At 35.8% G+C, this 16,317-nt stretch overlaps 1 long non-coding RNA gene across 1 annotated transcript; it reads right to left on the bottom strand.

The window, feature by feature from the left end:
- Positions 1-312: 312 nt before the first annotated feature.
- Positions 313-3,527, bottom strand: LOC121063494. Its single transcript, XR_005816032.1, has 2 exons — positions 2,605-3,527; positions 313-591 (listed from the first exon to the last, which is right to left on the bottom strand). It is a non-coding gene; the product is annotated as an uncharacterized LOC121063494 (long non-coding RNA).
- Positions 3,528-16,317: the final 12,790 nt, after the last annotated feature.

The raw sequence follows: 16,317 nt of genomic DNA, 5'->3' as shown, positions 1-16,317 counted from the left end.
AAAACTGACACACAGTCAGTCCTTTTATGGTCAAAAGTGTTATTCCGATATAAAAAATAAATAAATTAATTTTAGTTGCATGAACAAATGAACACCATGAAAAAAAACTATTCTTTTACAGTATACTGCTTTACTTGTTATCAGCATAGATTTCCACCTTTGGTTTTCTTTATCAAATGGGTGAACTTAATACATCTCAGCATAGGCATAACATGTACTGAAATAATATGTTTTATATTTTAGGGATTGGGCCAATACTCCCAATCACTACACAATGGAGGGATTATACATTAAAAAAAAAAAAAGACTGTATGCAATCAAGAAGAAATTTTAATTAATCATAAATAGAACTGCTTTAGTGGAAATAATTTGACCAGACATTTCAAGGTTTGATCAGCACATCACAGCAATTAAGAATACTTTTAACTTGAACAGACAGAGTCCCAGAGAGTCATTGCAGCCTGAAAAACTTTAGAAAAGCTAGTGTGTACAGATCACACAATGTCATTGTTTCTCTTAGTGCTTCCATTCCATTAAGAACCAATGCAGGACTCTTCTAACTTCCAAGAAACCTTCCAATATCATGCTGTCCTGGTCAACACAGAAGCAACAAAGATTACAAGAAATCAAACTACAACCTCTTATCCCATGTTCTGTGTATATAAAACAAGGAGTCAGCTTCCCTTTGAAGTACTGTTGTGGTTTAGCCCGGCTGGCACCTAAACACCACACAGCCATTCGCTCACCCTCCCCTCTCCCTCTCTGGGATGGGGGAGAGAAACGGGAAAGTGAAGCCTGTGAGTTGAGATAAAGACTGTTTATTAAGACAGAAATAATAATAATAATAATAATAATAGTATTATTAATAATAATGTGTACGAAATAAGTGATGCACAATGCAATTGCTCACCACCCGCTGACCGATGCCCAGCCTATCCCCGAGCAGCCGGCCCCCCCCCTCCACCCCGGCTAGCCTCCCCTATATATTGTTCAGCATGACGTCAGATGGTATGGAATACCCCTTTGGCCAGTTTGGGTCAGCTGTCCTGGGTCTGTCCCCTCCCAGCTCCTGCTGCATCCCTAGGCTGCTCGCTAGCAGGACAGAGCGAGAAGCTGAAAAGTCCTTGGCTTGGTGTAAGCACTGCTCTACAACAATTAAAACATCAGCATGTTATCAGCGCTCTTCTCATCCTAATCCAAAACATAGCACCCTACCAGCTACTAGGAGGAGAATTAACTCTGTCCTAACTGAAACCAGGACAAGTACTAATTGACTGTCTGTATCAATCAGCACCTAATCCCTTTCCTGCATGCATTTAGGTCTCCACAGTAACTGAGCTGTCTTTCTCTCAGGTCTAGGCTGTGAAGCACTTACAGTAAACATGTAGTATGAAAAGGCAGTAATTGATCTCAGTCTTAGAAAACCCACCTGAAAGCAACTAGACTTCCTAATTCATGCTTTAGTCTAACAGCAAAAAGATGAATATGAGTTAAGAGAAAAGAACTTTAGAAGAGAGTACATGAAATAATTATCAGTGAAAAGAAGAGTCATCTGATCTGATTTTATTTTATTTTTTTCCTCCCAACACAGATAATCCAGGAATGTGAGGGCATCAAAGATTTAGTGATTGTTCTGGGTCCTTACATTTAAGGTTGGAAATATAATCACAGATAATTTGCTTGATGTTGATAGGCTCAGCTCCAATCACTACCTTGTTCATTACAAGAATTGTTAGTAATAGACCTGAAAGACACATTTCACCTATTGCTGGGAGCATGCTACACACACAAGTGATCTTTCAGAGCTGATAGCTTTGTGGTCTAGTGACCAGGCAGATGAAGTGAGTTGCATATATTTGATTGCAATTTCTGCACCTCCCATAAAATAGTAATCAAGAAGGAGCCCACTTGGAATACCAGTTTGCAAAAGGATAGAAGGGAAATGAAAGGGACATAGTAAAGGGGATTTGAGGGACATTTTTCAGCAAGTACTGGCTTTGTGAGTTATGAGAGAAATAAAAAAGAAAAAAAAAAAGAAAAAGACATAGACCATAGTAAATGACCAAAAATGCAGATCTTCAGTTGCTTAGTAAAAACAACAAGGACAACAACAAAACAAAACAGCAAAACCACCATCAACTAAAAAGGTCTTGTAGGAAGCACTCTGAGTAGCAAAAGTTTAGTGGATTTAATGAACACTGACTATTCAGAAAATGTCTTTCTTTTCTTTGAGAAAGTTAAGAAAACATTTATATTTTAGGACTTTGATAGCTTTTCTATGATAAGAAGTTTTTTTTTTTTTTTTAAGTTTTAAAAGAATGAGCATTTTCTAAAAAGAAATAATAAACCGATAGCATGCAGCATCTATGCTCAGTACTTACTCCTAACATAAAATAAAAAGTATTTTGCATACTCATTTATCTTTTGTAATGTTAAATAATTAACCTTTCAGATTCAAAGATTAAAGATAGAGAGGTTTTATATTCATTCAGACATTTGCTTAAGAGGAGCTATGCCTACACTACTACCACTGGAGAGCTCATAGCATGGATCTAAAGGTAGAAAACTGTAAGTACTCAATAAAAACATCAGAATAATTCTTACCTTTTTAAGACTTCAACTTTATAGTTAAGTAGTTGACATGCTGGGTTGAAAAGATTTTCTCTCAAGTATAGGGCTCATTTATGTTGTTTGAATTAAAATAACCAGCAATTTTATGTGCCTCAATTTTCGGGTACCTGGCTTGTCATACCATGGGGTAAGGTTTAGTTATTAAGAAACATCGTTTTAAGGAAAGTTATTGTACTAGTCTGCTTGGAAAAATCTTTTCTAACTTTTGGTACGCAGTCACACACAGTTAGTTAAATTTTAACTGAAATATTAAATTAGCTTGTTATTAAGCCATTATTTTCAAGTGGCCCATCAGGGTTTCCGTAACCACTTCTTTTTTATCTTTTTATAAAGTCCAGCTCTTAGAAGTGAATTAGTTTTGCCCGTGTCTTGGGTGGTCACTTTAAATAGATTTCTGCATATGACCAGAATTGCAATAAAGACAGACCATGTAGCTGTGTAGCGAGAAGGTCAAGACAGAACTGACTGTAGAAAAACAAACAAATCAAACAAAGAAAACAAACCCACTTGTGCAACAGCTGCTTACACCTTAACAACTTGTTATCTCTGCAGTTCCTTAAGCAGCATCTACCCAATACCAATCCATGTGACAGTTTCTTTCCCTTTCAAAAACTGTCTAAACTGTCTTTTTGAAAAGACGAAACCTGAAGCCTCTCCCCCACTGTCATGCTTGTCTTGCCCTGCCCCTGACCTGGTGTTATGGCTCTATTCGGATTTGTTAGTTTAGGGGGAGAACTTGGAGCTACATCTCTTTGGGCAGAGAAGGGTCCATCTAGAGAAGGAAAGCCCAGCCTGCAGAACAGAGAATTCCCTGTGAGAAGGACAGCTAAGAAGAATAAGTTGTGTTTAGACAACAGGTATTTCTTATGTTTCTTATGTCTATTCATATGTTCCTTTCACCTGCCCAAGTAAGAACAGCCTTTGGTGAGTCCTTGTTTGTCACATTATCTGCCTGCATCCTTCAAAAGCCTAAATTGATTGCTTTTTCCTGGGAGTCATCCAAAGAAAATTTAGCTCCAATTCAGACATCTGAATTAAATCTAGATTGTCAGCCCTGTCATGAGCTGAATACATGACCACCTACCTATATCTTTTCTTGGGCAACCCAAAAACAATTTATACAAACATAATCTTTAACAAAAATATTTTTAATCAAAATATATTTAATTACAAATCTTAAAATAGAGTGAGAAATTCTGATAATGGCAATAAAAGTACATTATTGTACCTTGACTCACGACAATAACTACTAAAATTACATTATGGATACAAGTGTAGAATGGATATATAAAATGGAATAGTTCAGAGTTCTAATCAATAGATTAGAATGGTCTGAAAAATGCTGGATTTTGGCCAATGAGTTACTTGTAACATGTAGGAGGTGGGCAAATCTAAATAACCTTGAGATAAAATGGCTAAAGAGTAAATAGGAAGATTCATACCTTAGTTTATTGCCTGGAGAATTTATTTTATAATCTTTATGTTAAATGAAAAAGTATAACATTTTAAAGCCAGAAGTGCTTATTCTGAGTTACTTCCATGAGTAATGTCCTCACAGTTTTCACTAAGATTAAAATATTGCTTAATCAACTGTAAGTAGCAAAAGGGAGTTTCTGAGACAGTCACACATAACTCATTTTGTAGCTTGATATTTTACTTCTTCATAGTAAACAAGTAATCGGCAGTATTTCACAAAATTATTTTCACTTGTACATCTTTGACTATCATTAGATTTTTCTTTCCATTCATACTGTTGCTCAAAAAAATCAGTTTATCACTATCCAAAGCATACCTCAATTTGGTTTAGCCATGAAAGAAAATAGCTAAATCCATCATACTTTGGCTTGAAAAATGTAAAGTGCTTGTCTTAACTTTGCTGTGGCTGTGCCAGAGGAAGAAGACCTGTATTTATTATTCTCTGTGTGATACAGATCTTGGTCTGAACTGGAAAAGCTGACCTCATATGAATGTACTGAGTGGTATGAAAGTTTCACTAATCAGTGCTTTATAAAGTATCATTAATAATTTACATATTTTAAGAATGGACCCCTAGTGTTTCAAGGAAATATGCCAAATATTATCTCAGTAACCTCCTGTTAAATATTTTATCAGCAAGAAATAATTTAAATCATCAAATGAATTCCAGCTTTTGGTGTCATAATGGGTCACGTGTGTGAGTCTGGTGTATTTCACAACAGACTGTGGATAGGTCCTTGGATAAGGAGATAAGGTATTAGAGGGCTACGGAGACCACTTAGTCAAGAAGAAACCGTGCATGTCTGGGGTGCTGAGAAGAGATTAAAGCATTAATGATTGGTGGCAAAGGGAGAGATTAACTCTGATGTAGGTTTAAGAGAAAGATCAAGGAACTGGAGGAGGTAGAGTTGGAGCCTGAAATGAGTCTATGCAGGAAAGATGGCAAACATATTCTAGTGAATCTGTAACTCTGTTTTAGTCTCCTCTGAATTGCTGAGCAACAGTGAAGTAACAGACTGCTTTTTTTTTTTCATATTAGCCTCATTCAGGATGATCTTAGTAGGGAGTGATTCAACTATCTGGCAAGGCTGCCTGTTTAGAAATCAACCATGTGAAAATCATGCAATATGAGTGATCATCTTAGGATACTGCTGTCAGGCAGTGCTCTGGATATGCTTCTAGACCGCTGTCAGGAGAAACAGTGCAAAGGAGTTAGGAAGCATGCTTCTTATCTTGCATGCTGCTGTACTCTTATCCATCACTTTTTTTTTTTTTTTTAATAAGAAAGCTTTTTCTAAAGGAAATATCCGTCATTACATTGCATATAGAGATCAACAGGTTTTGCATTCCTTGTGGTGTTATCATGCCCTTTCATCAGCTAACCAGCTAATTTACACCACCACAGGCTTCCTGTTACAGATAGAAGGAAGGATTTGATGTAACCTGAAACCCTAACTCACTCATTACCCAGCAGAGGGTCACTGTTACAGTAGTGAATGCAATGAATATAAAAGCACTTTAATGGAAACCTTTCCTACAGCTGGAGAACATCATTCTGTTTAAGGAATTCCTGGTAAACAGGCATTTTCCAAAACATAAACATTTGGTTTTAAAAGGAATAATTATTCTATTTCACTCTACATTTATTTGTAAAGAGGAAATGTCTTTATAAATAGATGATTAAGATCTAGAGTGCGTATTACCGAAGGCAGATTGTAGCTTATTCCTGATCGCTGTAGGAAAAAAAAAATAATAATAATCCTGAACTTTGAATAGTCAAAGGAAACACCATGTTTGAAGCTTCTTTTAGTACATTTAGGGTGGGAGAGTGCATAGTTGCATGTTTAGAGCTTTAAGTGTTTCTTCTATCCTTTTATGGTGCATAGGGCATACACATAATCACAGAGCAGCAGTCAGAATCAGTTGCAAAGCTGCAGAGCTCATGCTTGCTCATAGCTGGCCTGGGGGATGGCAAAGTACGAAAATCGAGATAAGAGAAGCCTCCCTTGCATATCAGACAATGCTCTCAGTAACTGCTCTTGCTCTCCCAAATATAAAAACATGGGAGAGTTAATGTCATCATTCAGCAAGGCATTTTAACTACATGAGCTGCCTCACATATTCTTTTACATATGTTTACAGTGATCCTCACTTTAAATGTTTGATGGTAAGGTGATGTTTCAACTAAGGCAAAGCCAAAGTTTTGACTCACTTCTGACTACTGTACAATGAAGAAAGTTGATAGCAGTGAAGAGATCTGAGATGACCATCAAACTGAAGATCTTGCTGTCAGACTATGCTGACTAGGAAACTATGATTTGTTCCTTTATGTCCCTAATTTTGTTCTTCTAAATTCAGCTGAACTACGTCAAAATCAAGGTTTGTTCCTTAAATCTTTCAGCTAGTCTTTAAGCAACAGAGCAGTTTTTCATGGTCATAAATCATTATATACTTTATTAGATTAAAAACAAAACAAAACAAAACAGTATTATCGTTATGAATATATTTAAATTGTGATCGCTTACATTAGGTATATAGTAATTTTAACAATTATTCACACTTTCTGAGGGTAAAAATTGATCGAATTACTTATGTGTAAGTTAATTACACAATTTCAGAGGACTGTGAGAAGCTGTGAGTACTAATTCAGGTATTTGACCAATGTAATCCTCCTCTGACTAATCTGTTTGTAGTTCATTGTACTGTGTGCACAGGTAAATACGAACCAAATACATACACATATATAATTCTCAAACTTATGCTTACATGGAACTTTGCAGGAGGAAATATAAAATATCAAAATAATGAGGTGATTATTGCTTTCAGAAGGGGTAGGTACCCTGAATTTGGGTTAATTTCCTCCTGTTGTTATTTTGGACTTGATTCCGTCTGCTGATTATTTGCAATCATCTGTACTGCAGGTTGGCCTAATACTGAGAAGAACCTGTGTGGCTCTGTATGAATTCTATCTAATTCCTCTTGCTGAAAAAATTCTATAATTATTATTCCATTAAAAATTACTCCCTTGAAGAAGTTCAGGAATGCTACGCAATACCACATGTAGAGTTTTTCAGAAGTTATTTTGAAATTCAAATGAAACAAACAGTTTCAATAAGATTAAAATAGCTAGGAAGAGTGGAGTTTTCCAGAAATCAGAATATTTAACATATATTATTGTTTTATAGAGGTATGTAGCCTGCTGAAGAAATAATTCAGAACATGCCCTTCTTGCTTTATTGCACTGTATTTTGCAAAATAAGTGGAATTAAGGATGGACTGAGAACAGCAGTTTTGCCTTGATCCATTTTTTCTTATAATACACATTTTATGTCTTTCATTTAAGAGGCCTTTTTAAGTTAATGGTTCAGAATCTATAGGAATGTTTGCAGGAAGGGATCACTGTTTGGTTCTGTGGTTATTTTCTTTATATCTGTTGAACTGCTATACTTCTTAAATTGTAATTGACAGAGTAATACTGGAAAAATTTCTTTGTTCAGTGGTCCAGTTTTACTTTTTTCTCATTCTTAATTGCTTTCTGAAAAGACATTTTAAAACAAAACAAACTCATAATGGCCTCTAAAAGGGTAAAACCTTCTAAATGAAAATATAGGTTTCTTTGAATGAACATTTTACTGTTTGAGCTTTGTGGTTAACCTATGTTGACTGTGCATTTTCTCCAGAATATTGTGAATTATGTCCCCCAAAACTATTTAGAAATGATCTCTTTCCTTTGAAGAGGCCATCCTGTTGAACACAGTTTTAAAAATTGATAATATGTATGTACATGTGGTAATGGATATAAATTTGGAGCAAGCAAAATGAAATGATAGAACAAAGTATCTTACCTGTTTTTTTAAACTCAGAAATCAAAGAAACTCGGGGAAGAAAAAGTGTGGAAAATGCTGCAGTAAACCTAGGAGATAGTAGGAGTCATTTCACTGGCTATTTCCACACTTCCATTCTCTAGAGGACCAAACGGAATCAGTACACCGTTTCTTGAGAAGGGAAACGAAAGTTCCCCATAATTCCACCTTTCCTACTACTATAATTATTAACTCTAACATTTTGAGGGTGCATCTGTATTTTTAAGAAAAACAGAGCCAAGAAGAAGCGTAAACACCCATTTGGCTCCTCACAGTACTTGAAGTATTCATTCCCTTCTCTCTTTCAGACTAATTAAACTTTCACTTCACTCTAGTAGATGGTAGTTTTAAGCTGTGTGTGCATAAGCCAGTTGGTGTTATTTAGCCTGAGTACTGGGGATCAGATCCTATTCCCTCTTTTAATTAGGAGGAAATTCATAGGTGTAGTGGATGGAAATCATATGTACAAAGAAGGTCTTGAACAAACACTTAAAAATAGATGGTCCTCATTAAGGCTATATACAATATAGATAAGTTGATCTGTTGATACAGACCGAAGAATAGAACATAATATTCAGTCAGACAGACATCGGCATTTATAAACCAGCTGTGTAGCTCTGCACAATTTTAGTACGTTTTAGACAAAAAAAAAAAAAAAGTTTTAAAGAGGGATTAAGAAGAAATATGTACTGTTAGACAGTATTCTTACTGTGTTTGAGGGAAAAATATGAGGAAGGATGAGTACAAAAATATCTTTACCCGCATCTAAGAGCAAAGTGAAAAACCTTGGAATTATGTACAAAATAAACCTTTACTGCCTGGTACTGAATCAGGTGATGTAAGTTTAAGACAGGAAGGGCTTTGAGAAGCAAAGACAAGATCATCACTCTTGATGCCAGAGAGAGTGAAGAATGAGTCAGGGAATACATAGAGTGGTGATGTTCAAGCTATGCTTTAAGGGAGGTGGGAGTTTTCATTTTAGCAGAAGCATTCCAGATGGGCATTGTGTTACACTAAAGTAATCTTGTTAAGAGTAAAAGTCTTGTTATGCGTATACAGACCTATAAATTTAATGTTAATCTAAATAAAGTTTTATCATTGTAACAAAAAAAGACAATAGACATTATTAATAGTAGCTATATTAATATTGACCCTTTTAGCTGAATTAATACAGAAAAGTCACATTAAATTAAAATTAAAATTTGTTATATTAGAAAACTTACTTGTATCTATCCCTTTCATCTGATGCCATATTCTTCTTTCCAAAGCCTCTGAGTCCTAACGGTGACAGCATCAGTTATCCTTAAGCAGAAAGGTGAGACGTGCATCCTGTCTTCTTCACAAGCAGGAATTCAGTGTTGTTGGTGGAGACCCCTTCCACTGTAGAATTTGGTCTATTTGACACTATTTTTATATATTTTCTTATTGTGTTTTTTGTTGTTGTTCTTGTCTTCCCCATCAACCCCAACTAAACTTGCACAACAGCCACCCCAACTTCATTTAACATACAGGGTTGCTGGTTTTTTTTTTTTTTTTTTTTTTTTTTTTTGTTGTTTGTTTGTTTTTTAAGTGATTAGCTAGCTTTGGTTTTGATTACCTTTACCTTTGTATTTCCAGAACTATGCTAAAAGAGGCTAGATGATAGTAACTTAACCAGCAGGCAATAGTTATTATAGCTAAAAGAAGCTAAAACTGATTTATAACAGGAAAAATATAGGCAAGTTTTGAGACCTGGAACTATTTAGTCAATACAAAAACTAGTGTTTTACCAGTCATGGAAAAAGAAAAAAAAAGTCCTTTTTACTGGGATAGAATGGGTAGAGCATGAGTATATTTCGTAGAGTCAAAGAAATGTCTGTTGCAGTAATGCTCGTGAAAACCTTTCAGAAGAGCAGCATTTCCAAGGACAGCCACATGCTGGGTGTTGAACTTGCAGAAAGGCCTGTGATGAAGATGCTGATGAGCTTATGGACTTGGAAAACAGACACAACAATGATGGTGCCTGTTGTTACTGAGAAAGAAGATAATAAAGATATTTGGTAGGAAATAAGAGTTCTTTTTTAGATGCTAGAAAAAAAGTGCATTAGAAAGTAGTATTAACATTTCAATGTGGACTAAACTGAAGAGATTAATGAGTTCTTCCGAGAGTCTGCTATTCAATTTACATGTGTTTGTGAGATTACCCAAAGATAGAGATGAGCTATCTTTTTTAGAGAAGGCACACAAAAAATTAATCGAAAGGACATGCTGAAGACATAAGTGTAACAGTAAAAGAAGAATGAAGAATGGATTCATGAATTAAAGAATACCCAAAATATCCAAAAAATAAAAAATAAAAATAAAAATAAAAATAAAACCAAAACAACAACAACAACAAAAGACTGTTTTCAAGCTAGCAGATCAAAGAGATGACTATGAAGTACTGATTTTCCTCTTTGGCTAAACATAATAGTGTGCAAAACAACTGGTATTCAGTTGATATTGAGGATTCAACTGATAACACAGCTTTAAGCATGTATGTAGTCCTGATGTCCTCACTAGGTCTTAGTAGAAACTAGTAGAACAGCTTTAAAGTTTTTAGTAAAATATTTGTCCTCAGAAAAAGTTGATTCATCAGAAATTTGGTGGCATTTCAAGGAAATTTTTTTTTTGACAGGCTTCTGTTCTGCAGACTGAAGATGAAACTGAGACAGACAGTGTCATGCCATACTGGTGTCCTAGACCAGGCCCTGTAGCACACAAATATACCTCAGCTAATCCCTGTGATGGCTGATTTGGTGTGGAGATATTAAATCTAGGCCTTTCAGAGAATTGAAGAGTTACCTCAGAACTAGAGCACCAGCTCTCCCTGTTTGGGTCTCTGTGCTTCTGTTTGTGAAATAGATAGACTTGGAGCCTGTCCCATCAAAGAATTAATACAATTTGCTCTTTTTTTTTTTTTTTTAACTGGCATGTCATATGCATATTTTAACACCTTCCCCATCAGGTTAGTCATTTATTTTATAAGCTAGAGGAGATTTAGTGCTAGCAGTCTTTTAACACTTTGCTTGTCAGCTTCTCGATGTTTATCTAGCATTGTTTAGGATATGGCCTCAGTTTCTAATCAGTTTTTAAAATCAGTTAAGTATTTGTCCATCAATATCACATTATCTAAAACAATGCTTACACCAGTCAGTACTGTATCACAAACCTTCTTGAAATTCAAATGCTGATTACATCTGTTATTTTAGCAGTATTTATTTTTACATCATCAAAAAAGTCAAATTTGTTTTTGTAATAATCTATACTATTGCCTATCTTTAGTTATTCAAATTCAATTCTGCCTGGTTCTTAAAATTGTTAACTTTAAAATATTTTTAAAGAAGAATTTTAATATTTTACTTTGTTCCTCGTTGTCTTGAGTTTGAGAAGTGGTGCCTTGGACATAGTAGCTCACAGAAAATTTCACTGCAGCTGGCTTGTTTCTGCTAGTTTTCCCATCATTGAACATTTTTTTCCCATTGCACAGTCTCAACTCTTCAGCCCCCATATCCCTAAGTAATCCAATAGCAGGTCCTTCAGAACAGGTAGAAATGTTTTTGGCAAAAATTATCCTTGAACTCAAGAAGGTCTTGTATTAAAAACAGGAGCTCCTTTCTTAATGAACTGGGTTATTCACTGGGTTATTTGGATTTTTCTCTACTCTGTATGTTTGTATTTTGTTTTAATAAAATTATTACAAGTTTTCCTCCATCCCACAAAAAGAAAAAAATAATAATAAAAGGAAAAAAAGGAAAAATTAAAAAAAGAGTGACAAATCATTTTACAGAAGCACATTTAGGCACTGCTTCTGTTTTTGCAGCAGAAACAAGCTTTTTGAAATATAATAAATCACTTCCTTCACCTGCATGTCTCTTTGCATGGCTATGTGTACTCAAGTTCCTCATGCTCTTTCACTTAAGAAACAGGTGTTGCTTGCTCCAACATGAAAGGAAATGTGCTAACAGGCTCTCTGAGACCTGCTAGGTATGGTTCCTGCAAGTTTATTCTCCTCAAGACTGACTTATTGCTTTCCAATTCTTCATATTTGACCTTGTCATAAAATGTCCGCTTAAAGGATTAGATCACCCAACTTCATCTCTTTTCTAGACTCTAAGTGTTTGTCTCTTAAGCCATGATCCATTTTAAAATTTGAGATCATTTGAGATCATTTGAGATGCTTCATCCCTGGAAGTGTTTAAGGCCAGGTTGGACGAACCTTAGAGCAACCTGCACAGAGAAGGTGTGCTTGCCCATGGCGGGGGTGGGGGATGGAACTAGATGAACTTTAAGGTCCCTTCTAATCCAAACTAATCTATGATCATACAAAAGACTTCTCAATGACAATTTTGGCATTGACAAGAATCTGGGGTAGCAAATAGCTGTGACATTCTGTAGGTCGTTTGGATTCTCATCATATTATCAGACTGAAAGTCTTTCTTATGGATACACAATATGAGATCATGCCTGGAGTTACTTAAATGAAATGAAATGAATGGAACCACACCACTTCAGAGCAACGTTCTCTTAAGGCAATTTCTGAGATGGCCAGTGAACAAGTGTTAAAACTGAACATTACTCCCGACATTCAAGGTTCTCAGGGGTGAGGAGCAGGTCTGGATTTTCATACCCTGTTGTATGCAAGTAGGAAAACTGGGAATGTGGCTTGATACTTTGTGAACACTGAATAAACTGAGTTAACAATGATTTGAATTTTACCTGGTTGTAAGAAGAGAAGCTTTCCCCATATGTCCGACTCAACAATTTCAGACTTTGGTAAACCTTTCTTGTGTAACTCTGACAATGTCATGCTAGTCCTTCACTTAAATGTCTTTTCTACGCTGAGCCAGTCTTCTGCTAACTGTGAAGAACTGACAATGTTCCTGAATAATGTTATATCCTGTGTTGTTTTTGCTGTGTTGCCAGTAACAGAAACACAACTAAAACTACCCCAAAATTACTCACATGGACCACACAAACCCACAAACCAGTATTTGAACAGAATCTGGAGGTGAAAGTGTAGTGTGCTAACCTCCAGCTGTGATGTGATCAAAACACTTCTCATTTAAAGGTAGACTATGATCATAAGAACAGTCAGAAACTTTATGAGTAAGAGAGGAATTTAACAATAAGACATTAAAAATATATGCATAGATTTGCATTTATGTTTTATGGTATGTTGCTAGTCTAGGACCACTTAAATCTTAAGAGTAAAGCAACTGAAAGAAAAAAAAAAAAGAGAAACATTTGTGAGCAGAAGGTGTCTCCCCAGTACTAGAACGGTAGTAAGAGGTCAGCATAAAAACAATAACTTAAAATATTAATGATATCACATTGTAGTGACATTATGAAACAAAAAAACTGTTATGGTAAACTTTTCATATTAGTCATGTGTAGAACTTGCTATAGTTTCCCTGTAGGCTGAATAAGTAGTGGAAAGTGGAAGCAGTCAGTGACTAAGAAGGCGGTTTTGAGATGGTAGAGTAAAATGTTTAGAATCATACCAAAACTGAGATGTTTTCTGATTCAACCTTTTGATCTTGAACTAATTCTGTTTCACAAATGCAATAAATACATAGCTGTATTTTTTCAGTGCATATTTTCTTATGCTGTTAGGGGTGAGAAAATGAATATTTATATGAATATTTATATGGTTTATTTTATCCATCTCAAAGTTAGGGGTGAAAATCAGTTTCCAGTTCAGACACACTGAGATATCTAAATTTAGAAATGCACAATGTAGATGTTTACATTTCAGCTAAGGATTTAAATTTACATAGCATCAATGCAATCTTTATAAAACCATACCAACTGTTAGGTGTGTAACTTTTAGACAGGAAGACAATGATTAATTTGTTCACTCATTGCTGTCAAATGCCCCTTGTGCAAAGATATCCTGTCTGGCCTCCAGCTGCCACTGTAGGAAAAAGTAGTTTCCCATCAGTATTGTGTCATATTTCATAGACCTGTGTAGATTTCTTAGATGCCTAGGGCATCTCCACTGGCACTAAATTTTAAAGTGGGGACAAATGAATCATACTGCTTGAATTAAGAAATATTCTCTTGTTGCCCCCAGAATCCTACTGTCTTGTGTAAAAAAAATATTGAGCTTTGACAGTAAAATGGAAATTGATTTGCAGAAATTTTTTAAATTTCCTTCTATAACTTACTAGGTGCCTTTTTGAATACTTTCAGCAGAACCCCAAAAGAGAACAAAAAACTATTGCAGTCCTCAGATGAATAAGCTCCCATCTTAAAATGGATCCACTTTTCTAGAAATTATGTATCAATGATACTGTTTAATAGAACTGACCCAATCAAAGTTGTATGACTTTTTAGTTTTTACATATTTTTATCTTGCTAGTTCCAGCAAGGGCATCAAAGAGAAGTTTACAACATTTAAAAGTTGTGCTGTTGTTTCTAAGAGTTTACAGTGCTGAGTTACTCACCTAAATACCCCATAAAAGGAAAAGAATCAGTCACATTGGATTGGGATTTGAGATAGTCAGCCTGCTGAGGAAAGAGAGGTCTAAGTCAAACAGCATAATCATAGAATCATAGAACTGTAGAATCATTCAGGTTGAAAAAGACCTCTAAGATCATCTAGTCCAACCTTTAACCTAGTACTGACAAGTCCAGAAAGCATTAAAGAAAAATGTGTTTGAACCTGTTTTTTCACCTACGTTGAACCTGATTTTCACCCAGACCCAGAAGGCCAATGGCTTGTATCAGGAATAGTGTAGCCAGCAGGACCAGGGAGGTGATCGTCCCCTTGTTTTCTGCTCTGGTGAGGCCGCACCTCAAGTACTGTGTTCAGTTTTGGGACCCTCATTACAAGAATGACATTGAGGCCCTGGTGTGTGTCCAGAGAAGGGCTACAAAGCTGGTAAAGTGCCTGGAACACAAGTTTTACGAGGATCTGGGCTTGTTTAGTCTGGAGAAGAGGAGGCTCGGGGAGACCTTATTCCTCTCTACAACTACCTGCAAGGAAGTAGTGGGGAGCTGGGGGTCAGCCTCTTCTCGCAGATAACTAGTGACAGGACCAGAGGGAGTGTCCTCAAGTTGCACCAGGGGAGGTTTAGGTTGGAAATTAGGAGACATTTCTTCTCAGAATGAGCAGTCAGGCATTGGAACGGGTTGCCCAGGGAGGTGGTGGAGTCGCCATCCCTGCGGGTGTTTAAAGAAAGGTTGGACCTGGTGCTTAAAATCATAGAATCATTAAGGTTGGAAGAGACCTTCAAGATATCTGGTCCAACCATCACCCTCCTACCAATGTCACCTTCTAAACCATGTCCCTCAGTTTATCAGCACTAAAATCAGTACACAGTTATTCACAGACATTTGTAAAATCTTATATTCTGAGGACTAGTGGAGTGATTTTATAAAAGTTATGATATTAATTTGATAACTGACCAAAGTGCAGTTCTGCATTTTATAACCTTATTTTTATAATTTAACTCTTTTTTTCTTCCTTTTTCAGAGTTAGAGCAGTTAGGTTGCCAACAATCATTTCAAATTAATACAAAATCAGGCAAAGTGCTAAGATTAGCAATGCAAAATATTTGATAGTTTACTGTAAGTATTTAAAAGTGCAAAGTACAGTTATATCTCCACTTAGTGGATCAAGAACTCACTCAATTTTCATTTGGTCACTTATGGAATTTTCTAATTTCTCTCAGTTGAAGGGTGTGCCTGACTTGCAGAGATTTTATGAATTTTGCTAAATGTACTGCTGTCTCCAAAATCAGGGATTACCCTTGTTATTTGCCCATGTTAATCAGTGCAGTTCAGTTAGCCTTGACGAAGCACCCCAAATTTTTTCTAGATAAGAATCTGTCTCATTTTAACAGGACTATATCTTAAAATTGCTTTACAGCTTTCACCCAAACTAATTAAAGCTAGCCATGAAGAAAATTTGGGTAGATAAACAACAAACAAATAAACAACAACAACAAAACAGCTTTGCTTGTGGACATTATTATGAAGCAAAAATCAAAAGACATGATTTAAAGTAACCTCTGAGTTTGTGGCCTCATATGGTTGGTTGGCTCACAAAGATCAAAGATAGGAAATAAGAAATCATTTCCATTAGAGGAGAACACTCTACTTGCCTGTAGCATGGGGTCAAATGAGGCCTTGATTTTTATCAAGACTACAATAAAACAAGTGAAGTAATTTTTTTTCATGATAAGGAACATCATTGTGGAGGATGAATTGAGTCTGGAATTTATTTCATCATCCTTTGCCAATAACACATCCGTTAACTATGGGAAGCACATTCCTATGCTAAAGAGATTAAAAACATTCTAACTGAAAGCAGCTGCCAACC

Source organism: Cygnus olor, chromosome 1, assembly GCF_009769625.2.
Source record: "Cygnus olor isolate bCygOlo1 chromosome 1, bCygOlo1.pri.v2, whole genome shotgun sequence".
Classification (NCBI taxonomy): Eukaryota; Metazoa; Chordata; class Aves; order Anseriformes; family Anatidae; genus Cygnus; species Cygnus olor.
Note: the sequence above shows the minus strand (reverse complement) of the source record. Positions and strands in the feature narration are given on the sequence as shown.